The sequence below is a fragment of the Globicephala melas genome, chromosome 3 (genome assembly GCF_963455315.2).
Source record: "Globicephala melas chromosome 3, mGloMel1.2, whole genome shotgun sequence".
Classification (NCBI taxonomy): domain Eukaryota; kingdom Metazoa; phylum Chordata; class Mammalia; order Artiodactyla; family Delphinidae; genus Globicephala; species Globicephala melas.
In genome coordinates, this window is record NC_083316.1 from 158,464,524 (window position 1) to 158,478,647 (window position 14,124).

Below are 14,124 nucleotides of genomic sequence, written 5' to 3' on the forward strand. Positions count from 1 at the left end.
GGGAAAAAGAGGATGATGTTATCACTGCCCTTCAAAGACAGGTGGGAGGATTAATGGGAGTGGTTGGGATTTGCAGCTAAGAGTCTGTGCAAAACCCTGTTAAAGAATGAAAGTCAAGCCACAGACTGGGAGAAAAATCTTTGAAAATCACACATCTGATAAAGGGATTGTATCCTGCGTATGTAAGGAATTCTCAAGACTCAATAATAAGAAAACAGCTCAACTTAAAAAGGAGCGAAGGATTTGAGTGGACATTTTGTCATAGAGAATATACAGATGGTATAGAAATAGGCACATGAAAGTTGCTCAACATCCTTGGCCATTGGGGAAACGAGTGGGAAGACACCACTTCACGCCCACTAGGAGAGCTAAGAGTAAAGAGACTGACCATACTAAGTGCTGGTGAGGATGTGGAGCAGATGGAAATCTCATACATGGCAGGTGGGAATGGAAAACAGTGCAACCACGTTGGAAGACAGTTCAGCAGTTTCTTAAAAAGTTAAACAAAAGTTAAGACAGTTTGGCAGTTTCTTAAAAAGTTTTGTATGACCCAGACATTCCACTCAGGTATTTATGTGCCCAAGAGAAATGAAAATATGTGTCCACACAAAGACATGGACACGGGGCTTCCCTGGTGGCGCAGTGGTTGAGAGTCCGCCTGTCGATACAGGGGACGCGGGTTCGTGCCCCGGTCCGGGAAGATCCCACATGCCGCGGAGCGGCTGGGCCCGTGAGCCATGGCCGCTGAGCCTGCGCGTCCGGAGCCTGTGCTCCGCAACGGGAGGGGCCACAACAGTGAGAGGCCCGCGTACCGGGGAAAAAAAAAAAAAAAAAGACGTGGACACGGATGTTCATAGCAGCTTTGTTTGTAATAGCCCCAAACTAGAAACAGCAAACAAATGTCCATCAAAAGGTGAATGGGGGGCTTCCCTGGTGGCGCAGTGGTTGAGAGTCCGCCTGCCGATGCAGGGGATGCGGGTTCATGCCCCGATCCAGGAAGATCCCACATGCCGCGGAGCGGCTGGGCCCGTGAGCCATGGCCGCTGAGCCTGCGCGTCCGGAGCCTGTGCTCCGCAGCGGGAGAGGCCACAACAGTGAGAGGCCCGCGTACCGAAAAGAAAAAAAAAAAAAGGTGAATGGGAGCTTCCCTGGTGGTCCAGTGGTTAAGACTCCATGCTTCCAATGCAGGGGGCTGGGATTTGATCCCTGGTCAGGGAACTAATATCCTGCATGCTGTGCGGTGCGGCCAAAAAAAAAAAAAATTTGAATGAATAGTACTCAGCAATAAGAAGGAACAAACTATAACATGAATGAGCCTCAAATGCATCATGATGGTGAAAAGAGCCATACAAAAAAGTATGCATATGGGATGATGCCATTCACATAAAATTCTAGAAAAGGCAAATTCACCTGTAATAACATCTGATCAGTGGGTGTTCGGGGAGAGAGACGAGACAGGTGCTGGGGTAGAAGGGATGGCAAAGAAGCAGAAGAAAACTTTGGGTGATGGATGTCTTCACCCTCCTGATTGTGGTGATGGTTTCACGGGTCTATATACATGTCACAACTTATCAAATTGTATAGTTTAAATCTGTGCAGTTTATTGTATGTCAATAGTATTTCAATAAAGCTGTAAAAAAAAACTTAAGAAAAAAAACTCGATAAAAATTGGGCAAAAGATTTGAACAGACAGTTCACCAAAGAGAATAGATGTATGACAAGTAATCACATGAGATACACATTAAATCCATGATAAAATGCCACTGAAGTATCTGTTATAGGCCGAATTGTGACACCCCCCGACCCCCATTTTGGGAGTTGGAGTCTTTAAAGAAGTGATTAAATTCAAATGAACTCTTTAAGGTGGACCCTAATCCAGTATGATGAGTGTCCTTATGAAAAAGGAGATTAGAACACAGACATACACAGAGAAAAGACCATGTGAGGACACAGGGGGAAGATGGCCATCTACAGGCAATGGAGAGAGGTCTCAGAAGAAACCAGATGTGCTGCTGACACTTTGATCTCGGACTTCCAGCCACCAGAACTGTCAGAAAATAAACTTCTGTTGCTGAAGCCACCCAGTCTGTAGTGTTTTGTTACGGCAGCCCTAGCACACGAATACTATACCAGTTAAAGTGAGTAAAATAAAAATAACTAAAAATGCCAGGTGCTGGTAAGGATTTGGAGCAACTGGAATGCTCATGCACTGCTAGTGGACAAGAATTGGGTCGTTTCATATAAAATTTAACATCACTGACCATATCACGCAGCAATCCCGTTTCTAAGTAAAGCACAAACTCATGTTCGCACAAGAAATGTTTATAGTGGCTGGTTTTGGTAATCACCCAAAACCAGAAATATCCCAAATGCCCATCAGCTGGTGAGTGGATGAACATCATACAATGATCCCATCACACCATGGAATACTACTCAGAGAAGGAATGGAACGAATGGTTGACACACACAGCAATGTGAATGAATTTCAAAAGAAGCCGGACTCTGGTTACATCCCGTGTGCTCCCTTTATAGGATGTTATAGGAAAGGCAAAAATGATGGAGACAGAACACAGATCAGTGGGTACCAGGGACTAGGAGTGGGAGGGGAGACTGTCTTCAAAGGGGCCAGGGGAACTTCAAGGGGAGAGGGCAGCAAAACTGTTCTGTATCTTGATCGTGGTCAAAACTTACAGAACCGTATGCTGAGAATTCTACCTTAATCAAAAGAAAAGGAAAACTAGAATAGGCTCTGAAGCTTCTCAGACCTGTTCCTATCCTGCCTTTTCACCTTCGAGGCGTGTGGCATTGGGCGAGTAACCCCCCTTCTCCGAGCCTCACTTTCCTCCTCGGACAACCAGCAGGAGTGTCTGGAGTTGGATTACAAAGACAGCTCTGTAAGAGTGCACAGAATGCTTCTGCTTGGACTCATCTAGCACCTGGTGGGTGTTGGCAATAAGCTGGCTCCCTGCCTTCCAGCACAAATGTTCTGAGATCTCATTTTATGAGAGAACAGATTGTATCAAAATAGCCTCTCAGCCTATTTTGGGAAGGGGGTGGGCAAGCCACGGGCTGGTTGGGGAATGACTGGCAGGGCAGGCTGACGCTGCCATCCCATGTAGGTGTGAGAACTCTGATGGCCAGCTCTCAAGTCCAGCCTAATTTTAGATGCAGGTGTCGCGCTCAGTAGCTTCTTTGGTCTTGAGGTGAGAGGAAGGTTCTTTTATTGTTATTGTTATTATTATTATCGTAAAATACACAACATGGTTCTATTATTATTGTTATTATTGTAAAAGACACAACATAAAATTTTCCATCTTAACCATTACTAAGTGCACAATTCAGTGGCATTAAGTACATTCACATTGTTGTGTAACCATCACCACCATTCATCTCCAGAACTCGTCCATCTTCTCAAACTGAAACTCTATCCTCATCAAACACAAACTTCCCATTTCCCCTCCCCCAACCCTTGGCACCCACCATTCTACTTTCTTTCTCTAAGACTTTGACTATTCTAGGGACTTCACATTACTGGGATCATACGGTAACTGTCCTTTTGTGACTGGACTATTTTACTCATCATAATGTCCTCAAGGTTCATCCATGTTGTAGCATGGGTCAGAATTTCCTTCCTTTTTAAGGGTAAATAGTATTACTTTATATGGATATACCACATTTTATTTATGCATTCATCCATTGATGAAAACATGGGTTGCTTCTACCTTTTGGCTATTTTGCAAAATGCTGCTGGAACATGGGTGTACAAATACCTCTTTGAGACCCTGCTTTCAGTTAAGAGGAAGATTGTTGTAGTGAAAAGGATGGGGTGGATGCAGAGCCACTGGGTGCCAGGGTCTAGTCCTACAGAGAAAGAGAACAGTAACCACATTCCGAGGGCTTTCTTTCTTGGTGCCACACCCTTTGATGAGCACTGTACATGCCTTATTTTCCTTGGTCATTGCAACAGTCCAAGGTGGGTGTATGAATTTCCTGTGGCTATGGTAATAAATTACCATGAACTTGGTCACTTAAAACAAGAGGAATTAGGGCTTCCCTGGTGGCGCAGTGGTTGAGAGTCCGCCTGCCGTTGCAGGGGACACGGGTTCGTGCCCCGATCCGGGAAGATCCCACATGCCGCGGAGCGGCTGGGCCCGTGAGCCATGGCCGCTGAGCCTGCGCGTCCGGAGCCTGTGCTCCGCAGCGGGAGAGGCCACAACAGTGAGAGGCCCGCGAACCGCAAGGAAAAAAAAAAAAAAAAAAAAGAGGAATTAATTCTCTCACAGTTCTGGGGGCCAGATGTCTGAAATCTAGGTGTGGGCAGGGCTGTGCTCTCTCTGAAGGCTCTAGGGGAGGATCCTTCTTTGTCTTTTCCAGCTCTGGTGGCTTCAAGCATTCCTTGATTTGTTGCTGCCATCACTCCAATCTCTGCCCCCATCTTCACATGGCCTTCTCTCTCTGTCTCTTTCCCTTTCTTTTATAAGGACACTTGTCATTGGATTTATAGCCCACTCTAAATCAAGGATGATCTTATCTCAAGATCCTTACTGCAAAGACTCTTATTCCAAATATGATCACATTCACAGGTTCTGGGTAGACATTTATTGGGGGGTGGGGGTGGTTACAATTCAACCCATTACGGTGGGAAACTGTTATTCCCACTGGACTGATGGGGAAACTGAGGCTCAGAGAGGGGAAGGAACTGACACAAGATACTTCTGCTGTTCCAGCCCTAGAACCAACCATTTCTCCAAGGAGCCCTGGTTCTTTTGTTGGACAATGGTATTTAGAAACCAAAACCTGTGCATGAGGTGTGCTCATTGCTACTGGGATATCATTGCTTCTAGTTCCAGCTCAGCAGTTGATGACCAACCACCCTAGGGTTTCCCAGAATGTGGGCATTTCAGTGTTGAAACTGGGATAGTCTCAGGCAAACTGAGACAGTTAGTCACCATGTCCAGAGGTCAGAGCTTTGAAATATGCATATGAATATGACACACACATCCATACAGGCACACCTAAGAAATATTGCAGGTTCAGTTCCAGACCACCACAAAGAAGTGAATATCACAATAAAGTGAGTCACATGAAATTTTTGATTTCCCAGTGTATATAAAAGTTACACTATACCGAGGTCTATTAAGTGTGCAATAGCATTATGTCTAAAAATTGTACACCTCAATTTAAAAATACATGTTTGCCAAAAAACGCAAACCATCGTCTAAGCCTTCAGTGAGCCATAATCCTTTTGCTGGTGGAGGGTCTTGCCTCAGAGTTGATGGCAGTTGACTGATCAGGTTGATCATTGCCAAAAGTTGGGGTGGCTGTGGCAATTTCTTAAGACAACAATGAAGTTTGCCATATTTGTTGACTCTTTCTTTCATGACCAATTTCTCTGTGGCACGTGATGCTTTTTGACAGCATTTTACCTACAGTAGAACTTCTTTCAGAATTGGAATCAATCCTCTCAAACCTTGCCACTGCTTTGTCAACTAAGTTTATGTAACATTTTAAATCCTTTGTTGTCGTTTCAATAATCTTCACGGCATCTTCACCAGGAGTAGATTCCATTTCAAGAAACAACTTTCTCTGCTCATCCACAGGAAGCAGTCCTCATTCATTAAAGTTCTATCATGATATTGCAGTAATTCAGTAACACCTTCAGGCTCCACTTCTAATTCTAGTTCTCTTACTATTTCTGCCACACCTGCAGTTACTTCCTCCACTTGAGTCTTGAACCCCTCAAGTCATCTATGAGGGTTGGAATCAACTTCTTCCAATCTCCTGTTAATGTTGATATTTTGACCTCTTCCTACAAATCACAAATGTTCTTAATGGCATCTAGAATGGTGGCGGGTCCTTTCTAGAAGATTTTAAATTTACTTCGCCCAGACCCATCAAAGGAATAACTATCTATGGTGGCCATAGCCTTACAAAATGTATTTTTGAACATAAGACTTGAAAGTCAAAATTACTCCTTGATCCATGGGTTGCAGAATGGATGTTGTGTTAGCAGGCATGAAAACAACATGAATCTCATTGTACATCTCCATCAGAGCTCATGGGTGACCAGGTGTATAGTCAATGAGCAGTAACATTTTGAGAGGGACCTTTTTCTTCTGAGCAGTAGGTCTCAACAGTGGGCTTAAAGTATCCAGTAAACCATGTTGTAAACAGGTGTGTTATCATCCAGGCTTTGTTGTTCCATTTATAGAGCACAGGCAGAGTAGATTTAGCATGATTCTTAAGGACCCTAGGATTTTCAGAATGGTAAATGAGCACTGGCTTCAACTTAAAGTCACCAGCTGCATTAGCCTCTAATAAGAGTCAGACTGTGCTTTCAATCTTGGAAGTCAGGCATTGACTTCTGTTCTCTAGCTATGGGAAGTCCCAGATGGCATCTTCTTCCAATATAAGGATATTTGGTCTACACTGAAAATCTGCCGTGTAGTGTAGTCACCTTCGTTAATTATCTTGGCTAGATTTTCTGGATAATTTGTTGCTTCACCTTATACTTTTATGTTGTGGAGATGGCTTCTTTCCTTAAACCTCATGAACCAACCTCTGCTTGCTTCAAACTTCTCTTCTGCAACTTCCTCACCTCTCTCAGCCTTCATAGGATTTAAGAAAGTCAGTGTCTTGTCCTGAATTAGGCTTTGGCTTAAGGGAATATTGTGGCTGGTTTGATCTCCCCAGACCACTAAAATTTTCTCTGTATCAGCAATAAGGTTGTTTCGCTTTCTTATCATTCATGTGTTCACTGGAGTAGCACTGTTAACTTCCTTCAAGAACTTTTCCTTCGCATTTACATCTTGGCTGTTTGGCACAAGAGGCTTAGCTTTTGGCCCGTCTCAGCTTTTGACATGTCTGAGCTTAGTCATTTCTAGCTTTTGAGTTCAAGTGAGAGACACGTGACTCTTCCTTTCACTTCAACACTTAGAGGCCCTTGTAGGGTTATTAACCAGCCTAATTTCAATATTGTTGTGTCTCAGAGAATAGGGAGGCTGAGGAGAGGGAGAGAGATGGGGGAACAGCCAGTCAATGGAGCAGTCAGAACGTACACAACATTTATCAATGAAGTTCGCCATCTTACATGGGCATGCGGTTCATGGCACCCAAAACAATTACAACAGTACCATCAGAGATCACTGATCATAGATCACCGTGAAAAATATAATAATAATGAAAAAGTTTGAAATATTACAAGAATTACCAAAATGTGACAGAGACATGAAGTGAGCAAATGCTGTTGTTAAAATGGTGCCGATAAACTTGCTCTACACAAGGTTGCCACAGATCTTCAATTTGTAAAAAATACTCAGCAGCACAGGGTATGTTGTAGTCTTCTCCAGTAGGGAGAAATCTGCAACGTCTTTTCTTTTAACCATTAAGTGATGCCTCTTCCTACTCTCCACCTAAGAAAGGGAAGGAGGAAGCAAAAGAATATTTATCAAGCAAACTACTGTACATTAGGTATTTGCATCTCTCACAGATGTTAGCCATAGGAGGCCACAGAGCTGGTGACATGAGCAGGGGCTCAGTGTCAGGGTAAACTTATTAAAAATAAGCAGGTGACTTTACCTCTTGAAATTCAAGCATCTTGCCTCTACAATGGGCTATTTCAAGGATTAACTAAGAGCCGTGAGGCTGTGGTCTCATCTTGAGGCTTGACTGGGGAAGAATCAGCTTTCCAAGTTCACATGGTTGTTGGCAAGAGTTTTGATCCCTGTGGCCTGTTGAACTAGGACTCAGTTTTTCACGGGCTGTTGACAGGAAGTTGCCCTCAATTTCTTGCCATGGGGGCTTCTTCAACCCGGCAAGTTCATCAAAGCCAGCAAGAAATATCTTTCCTGTTAGGAAAATGGAAGTCACAGTTGTTGTTTTTTTCTAAATTGAGGTGAAATTCACATAACATAAAACTAAGCTTTTTAAAGTGAGCAATTCGGTGGCACTTAGTACATTCATAATGTTGTATAACTATCACTTCTCTTTAGTTGCAAGACGTTTTCATCACCCCGAAAGGAAACCCCATGCCCAGTAGCAGTCATTCCTCATACCCGCTTCTGCAGCTCCAGGCAACCACCAATCTGTTTTCTGTATCAATGGATTTGCCTATTCTAGACATTTCATACAAATGGAATCAGAGAGTACGTGACCTTTTGTGTCTGGCTTCCTTCACTTAGCATAATTTTTTATAATGGTTTTGAGCTTCATCCACTTTGTAACATATATTGAAACTTTATTCCTTTTTATGGCTGCATAATATTCCACGTGTTGTTTCTCATTCATTCATTGATGGACATTTGGGTTGTTTCCACCCTTTGGCTATTGTAGATAGTGCTGCTCTAAACATTTGTTTGAATACCTGTTTTCATATCTTTGGGTTATATACCTTAGAGTGGAATTTCTGGGTCATATATTTTTTACAACCTAATCTTGGAAGTGACATTTCATCGCTTCTCATCCCCATTTCGAGTGTACCATTTAATCAGTTTTGCAAAATGAATATGCCCACATAATCACCACCATAATTAAGATATGGAACATTTTCATCACCTACAAAGTTTTCTTCTGTATTCTTTTGGATATATGCCAAGAAGCGGAATTTCTGGATCATATGGTAATTCTATATTTAATTTTTTGAGGAATCACATTCAATCAGTTGTTGATATATGTTCATTCAAAGCAAATTCCAAGTACCCTACAATCAAGGGTAGGGATTATACAAAGCTGCGGGCACCAGGTGCAGGGACCCACAGAAGCCGCCCACTATTCCTCGTAAGCAAATCCAGACCACAGTTGCAGCTAGAAATTTCTATTAAGCACTTGAAACATGCCAAGCACATAAGCAGGTATTTTCTAAACAGTATGTCTTTGAAGTGGGTTGTTACACTCTAAGGGAAAAAATTTAGGCTCAGTGGCCAAGTGACTTGACATCAATCACACAGAGCTGACAGTGGGGCAGAACTGAAATCCATACCTATCTCATTCCAAGAGATAGGCTTCTTCCTTTACACTTCACTTCTCTGGTTTTCTTTAAGGAAGCATAAGATACACACGTGGGAAGAGTTTGGCAGAGTCTCTGATGCTGAGCAGGTGTTTAGCAAAGGTAAGACCATCATCCAAAGGTTACCACAGACGTGGGCGGTTATAACTGTGTTTATTTTGCACCTTCTGATTGGTACCTGCCTGGAGGCATCTGGGAAAAGTCATAGCTTAAGCAGCGGAGGATACAAGCATCTGAGCTCATAGAAGCCAGCTGAGAGGTCAAAGTGAAGGCACCAAGACAGGATGTTGGCAAGCCTGAGAGTGAGTTCTGAGAGTGAGTGCTTCTCACCTGCTGCATGATCCCGGGCGAATTCCTCCTTATTAAATGAAAATGTTGGACCAGGTCAAGGGTAGGTAAACCATAGTGCATAGGCCAAATCCGGCCCACTGCCTGTGTTTGTCAATAAACTTTTATTGGCACAGAGCCACGCTCATTTGCTTACACATTGTTATGGCCCCTCTCAAGCTATAACAGCAGAGTGGAGTCATTTCAACAGAGACTGGCCTGTGCAGCTGAAAATATTGACTGTCTAGTCTTCTGAAGGAAAAGTTTGCCAGCCCTGGACTGGAAGATTTTTAAGACTCTAACTCTAAAAATCTGATAATTAATGGAAGAAATGAACAGTACAATTAACTAGGTAAAACCAAGGCGGTCGTATCAAACTCTGTGCCACCCCACAAATGGGCATCTCGCCATCCCTCAAGTATACACGTTTCCTCATAAAAACCTACCATAATTAGGTATCTTAGGTCAGACTGCTATAACAAATTACCACAGACTGGCCTCCTTAAACAACATTTATTTCTCACAGTTCTGGAAGCTGGGAAGTCCAAGATCAAGTTGTCAGCGGATCCAGTGTCTGGTGAGGGCTCTCTTCCTGGTTTGTGAATAGCTGTCTTCTCCTCATATCTTCACATGGCAGAGAGCAGAGAGAGATCCACCCACCATGTCCTCTGCCTGCCTCTTGTTTGTAGAAAAACCTTAGCCTCCTAGGCCTTCCCCAAGTTCCAAAGAATAAATTTAGAGAAGTGAGAAAGTGAAGAAGCAAAGAAAAACAGTCAAGCAAGACAAAATAATAATAGTTTAGCCATTAAACAAAATCAAAGACCTTTAGTTCCTCCTCAAGGGCTATAGATAATATTCTGAGCCATATTCTTGAGCTATTTTGCAGATACTGAAAACCCAATTCAGGTGGAAGAAGTTAACTCTATGCTGACCACAAACACATAGACCCCAGACTCGTTGGAACCAGAAGGTTGATGATGTTGACTCCTGATTACCTCACCACCAGCCAATCAGAAGAATGAACTGATCATGCACCTTGCAAGCCTCTCCCTCATCCTGTCCTTAAAAACCTTTCCCTGAAAGCCATCAGGGAGTTCAGGTCTTTTGAGTGTTAGTTGCCTGGACTCCTTGTTTGGTGCCTGCAATAATTGCTGTACTTTCCTTTAACACAACCTGTTGTCAGTAGATTGACTTTACTGTGTGCTGGTGAGCATACTTAAGCTTGGTTTGGTAACAAAACCGTCACACAAACGAAGAGAATGATGAACACAAGATGCAAGATCATGGCTGGGAACATGACTGGGTGAGGTGCAGGGAACTTTCAAGTATTGGAAATGTTCTATTTTTTAAGCTAGGTCAGGGTTGCCTGATTTTGTACAACCCTAGAGCTAAGAATGGATTTTACATTTGTTTAATGATTGGGGGGAAAAGAGAGGACAATTGTGTCATGACATGTGAAAATTATATGAAATTCGAATCACGTGTGTCCAGAAATAAAGTCTTGTGTGTGTGTGTGTATTCATTATTTATTTATTTAACATCTTTATTGGAGTATAATTGCTTTACTATGGTGTCTTAGTTTCTGCTGTATAACAAAGTGAATCAGCTATACATATACATATATCCCCATATCTCCTCCTTGCGTCTCCCTCCCACCCTCCCTATCCCACCCCTCTAGGTGGTCACAAAGCACTGAGCTGCTCTCCCTGTGCTATGCGGCTGCTTCCCACTAGCTATCTATTTTTCGTAGTATATATAAGTCCATGCCACTCTCACACTTTGTCCCAGCTTACCCTTCCCCGTCGTGTCCTCAAGTCCATTCTCTACATCTGCGTCTTTATTCCTGTCCTGCCCCTAGGTTCTTCAGAACCATTTTTATTTTTAGATTCCATATATATGTGTTAGCATACGGTATTTGTTTTTCTCTTTCTGACCTACTTCACTCTGTATGACAGACTCTAAGTCCATCCACCTCACTACAAATAACTCAATTTCGTTTCTTTACATGGCTGAGTAATATTCCACTGTATATATGTGCCACATCTTCTTTATCCATTCATCTGTCGATGGGCACTTAGGTTGCTTCCATGCAGAAATAAAGTCTTATCGGCACACATTCATGCCCATCTGTTTATGTATTGTTTATGGCTGCTTTCAAGCAACAATGATAGAGCTGAATAGTTGAGCCATAGACCATCTCACCTGCAAAGCTGAAAATATTTACCATCTGGACTTTAATAGAAAAAGTGTCTATTTTGTTACTTCTCATGGCTTATATCTAAATTTGTTATATCTTATGTCTAATATTGAGCCTCTCCAAACTATGCAGTTCTTAGAACATGCCACGCTGTCTCTCACCCCAGAGCATTTGCATGTACCATCCTCAAGGGGAGAATCCTTCTTTGCTTATTCTAGCTTCTGGTGGCTCCAGGCATTCCTCAGCTGGGGCTGCCTCACTCCAATCCCTGTCTCTATTCACCACGTAGCCTCCTCCTCTGTGTCTATGTCTTCTCCTCTTCTGTCTTTTATAAAGACACTTGTCATTGGATTTAGGGCCCATCCGGGTAATCCAGGATGATCTCATCCTGAGATCCTTAACTTAATTACATCTGCAAAGACTCTTTTGCCAACTAAGGTCACATTCACATGCTGGCAGTTAGAGCATGAATATGTTTTTGGCAGCCCCCATTCAACTCACTAGGCTTGGCTAGATTAAAATCTATTGATCTGGGACTTCCCTGGTGGTGCAGTGGATAAGACTCCATGTTCCCAATGCAGGGAGCCCAGGTTCGATCCCTGGTCAGGGAACTAGATCCCTCATGCATGCCGCAACTAAGAGTTTGCATGCCACAACTAAGGAGCCCGCCTGCTGCAGCTAAGACCTGGCACAACCAAATAAAATAAAATAAAATCTATGGATCTGTCTTGCGCTCTGAATACATCTCCTGTGATGATTGTAACATCGATCATTTGCAAAATATTGGTTCCCTGGGTTACGCAGAAGTTGTCACATTTTATTGTTCAACATCAGAAACCTACATTTGTTAATATCACCACCATTCTGTCTCATAAGAAAAGCCTTTTAAAAGTGTCAGAGGGCTTCCCTGGTGGCGCAGTGGTTAAGAATCCGCATGCCAATGCAGGGGACACGGATTCGAGCCCTGGTCCAGGAAGACCCCACGTGCCGCGGAGCAGCTAAGCCACAGCTGCTGAAGCCCGTGCGCCTAGAGCACATGCTCCGCAGCAAGAGAAGCCACTGCAATGAGAAGCCCGCGCACCGCAATGAAGAGTAGCCCTTGCTCGCCGCAACTAGAGAAAGCCCACGCACAGCAATGAAGACCCAATGCAGCCAAAAATAAATAAATAAAAAAATTTTAAAAGTGTCAGAAAGTGGTCAGACAGTGGCAGACATGGGATTTCCAAAATTTTGATTTTACCTTGAAAGCTTAAATCTTACGTTGGCAACAGAACTGTGTTGTTTTCCTTGAAGTAACAGGCTCCTTTTGTTTGTTTTTGAGAAAACTGTCTGCCAAACAGCCAAGTCTGAATCATAGTTTGTCAGATATTTCAAATAAAAATGGTGTTCCCTGAAAAAAGATGCCAGCTGGACTCGAAAATTTGTTCTAGTGCCTTTTTTTAGAGATGACCATTGAACTTAATGCTCATTAGGAGGACTTTATGTGTATTTCCCATTTTGTTACACAAAATATTAAAGAGACATGGACTCACCTATTGTGGGGTAAATTGTGTCCCCCTAAAAGATGTACTGAAGTCCTAACCTTCAGTATCTAAAAATATGACCTTATCTAGAAATAGGTTCATTGCAGATGTCATTGAGTTAAAATGAGGCCACCAGGTTGGGCCCTAATCCAGTAAGACTGCTGTCCTTACAGGAAGAGGAAAAGTTGAACTCAGACATAAAGAGGAAAACGTCATGTAACAGCAGAGCCAGAAACTGGAGCGATGCATCTACAAGCTGATTATCGTCACTAAGGACTGACAGCCACCACCAGATGCTGGAAAAGGCAAGGAAGGATCCTTCCCTAGAGCCTTGGGAGGAAGTATGGCCCTGTTAATGCCTTGATTTTGAACTTCCGTCCTCCAGAACCCCGAGGGAATAAATCTGTGTTGTTCTAAGCCCCCCAGTTTATGGTGCTTTGTCATGGCAGCCCCAAGACACTATCCATCACCCAAATATCTTGAGTAGAGACTGATATATGCGTACAATGGAATACTGCCCAGCGATGAAAAAGAGAGAGCTTTGGATACGTGACAATATGTACGACTCTGAAAGGCATTATGCTGAGCGAAAAGAAGCCTCAGAAGGTTACCTACCGTATGATTCCATTCATGTGACATTCTCCAGAAGAAGAACTTACCTTGACAGAGAAACGGGGAGGTACCAGGAGTTGGGGAGGGATGTCCAATGGGACAGCCTAAGGATGTTTTGAGGGCTGATGAAGCTCTTCGGGTCAGCATCCTGATTGTGGCGGTGGTTACACGAATTGCGCGTGCGCTAAAATCTGCTACCCCACCCCCACATCAAACAGAAGAGTCAATTTTATCGTATGTGAATTATAAAATAACATGAGAAAGTGAATGAGGAGGAAAAACATACTCAAGGGTTGAAATTTTTTTAAATTAGTAATTTTTACTGTTTCACCAAGCTTCAGTAATAACATCAAGAGACACTGGCTCCCCCGCCCCACCCCGCTTTTTTGCTTTTTCTGCGCATGCGCTGTGGTGAGCAGCCGCGATTCCTTGTACACTTGGCGCTGCTGTCTTGATTCCAG

The 14,124-nt window shown here is 43.2% G+C and overlaps 1 long non-coding RNA gene across 1 annotated transcript; it reads right to left on the reverse strand.

Moving 5' to 3' along the window:
- Positions 1–4,306: 4,306 nt before the first annotated feature.
- Positions 4,307–13,833, reverse strand: LOC132597050 (uncharacterized). Its single transcript, XR_009563327.1, has 3 exons — positions 13,711–13,833; positions 7,579–7,847; positions 4,307–7,412 (listed from the first exon to the last, which is right to left on the reverse strand). It is a non-coding gene; the product is annotated as an uncharacterized lncRNA (long non-coding RNA).
- Positions 13,834–14,124: the final 291 nt, after the last annotated feature.